This window comes from Schistocerca americana, chromosome 11 (genome assembly GCF_021461395.2).
Source record: "Schistocerca americana isolate TAMUIC-IGC-003095 chromosome 11, iqSchAmer2.1, whole genome shotgun sequence".
NCBI lineage: Eukaryota > Metazoa > Arthropoda > Insecta > Orthoptera > Acrididae > Schistocerca > Schistocerca americana.
In genome coordinates this window covers 179020570-179022110 of record NC_060129.1, presented here as the reverse complement: position 1 = coordinate 179022110, position 1541 = coordinate 179020570, and the positions used below count along the sequence as shown (strand labels likewise).

Below are 1541 nucleotides of genomic sequence, written 5' to 3'. Positions count from 1 at the left end.
ACACCACTCAGAAACTGCCTGTTTTATCAGACGAAACAGACGAACGTACGTGTCTTTCTTCTTATTAGGAAGCAGTGCAAACACAGTAGGAAGAATGTTTGTTTCTTTAATATGGCCTCCTAAGTCTACGTGTATGGTGTAGATCTGTTCAAACTGCTTGCTGCCTCTCTTAAATGTTCCATCCATAAAAAAATGGGAACATGTTTTTAAACTTTCTTTGCTTCCACTAAAAATAATTATTCTCACATCTAACCTATCGCCTTCCAGAAGAAAACTAGTGCCATCTCCTATTTTTAATAGATATTCATGAAGATCAATTCCCTAAGAGTTCTTAGGCTCTTGTTGGTTCCCCCGCTCTTGACTCCATCGACGACGCATGGTTCTTTTCATAGATTCTGAATTAGGCATCACTGTAACAAAGTCGTAAACTTTATTATGGCTAAGCCATGTCTCCGCAATATCCTTTCTTTCAGGAGTGCTAGTTCTGCAAGGTTCGCAGGAGAGCTTCTGTAAAGTTTGGAAGGTAGGAGACGAGGTACTGGCAGAAGTAAAGCTGTGAGTACCGGGCGTGAGTCGTGCTTCGGTAGCTCAGTTGGTAGAGCACTTGCCCGCCAAAGGCAAAGGTCCCGAGTTCGAGTCTCGGTCGGGCACACAGTTTTAATCTGCCAGGAAGTTTTATTATGTATATTTCCCATTTCATCCGCGTACATCTCCGATAACTGTGTAGTTCCTTCTCGAGACCTTCTCATCGCTCTTTCCACTTGCTTTCTCACTTTCAGAGCTGCATCGTCAGGTGGTCCACAGAGATGTTCTAATACGCTCAACACTTCTGCGTTCCTCGAAAGCAGCTTTCCCTTGCATATGATCCGCTTTTCGGGGTAAACACATCCATGTAACAACACCCTATTTAGATTCCCTCTGTTTAAGATACGCGTAACCTTTGTAATCAGCAAGAGGCCTGCCCTTGTTCGTTGTAATAACTTCCATGCTGATGGTCACGTTAGGAACTTCGAAAGCAAACTGGGTGGCCGGGTGAGGAGGAGGAGGGGGGGGGGGAGAGAGAGAGAAGGGGGGGGGGGGGGGGGGGGGAGAGACACGGGTCCGAACCCTTCGGAGCAGGTAAAACCGTGGCAAATGTCCGGCGTGGCAACTGTCCGGACACCTTTCGTAGCTCCTGTTCTTTTTTCTTCCCCCCTTTAATTGTCCGTGGCCAATCAGGTGGCTGCTAGGCGTTCGTTTCTGAGCGCCGACCAATCTCAGTTTTGCAACCGACCGAAGCTTCTAGAAGCTTCCAGACTGTTCCAGAAGCTTCAGCTCCGGCCGGTGGGAGAACCACCTACACGCCGCCACGCGTTTTGTGAGCGAGCCCCCGTGTCTTCTCCTTGTCCTCGGCCTCGAGGCTCCCGCTAAGCCGCGGTCCACCCGCCTGGGGTTTACAGCAGCTTACGTTCGCTGCTGTCTTCAGCTCCACTCTGGGAAACCCTCCATCTCTCCCCCTCCAATTCCCCACCCGGAAATTGGCAGGAAAAAGACTCAGTTGA

General features: G+C 49.2%; 1 non-coding gene across 1 annotated transcript; it reads left to right on the top strand.

The window, feature by feature from the left end:
* The first annotated feature begins 576 nt into the window (after positions 1-576).
* On the top strand, positions 577-651 carry Trnaw-cca. Its single transcript has one exon. It is a non-coding gene; the product is annotated as a tRNA-Trp (tRNA).
* The last annotated feature ends 890 nt before the right edge of the window (positions 652-1541 follow it).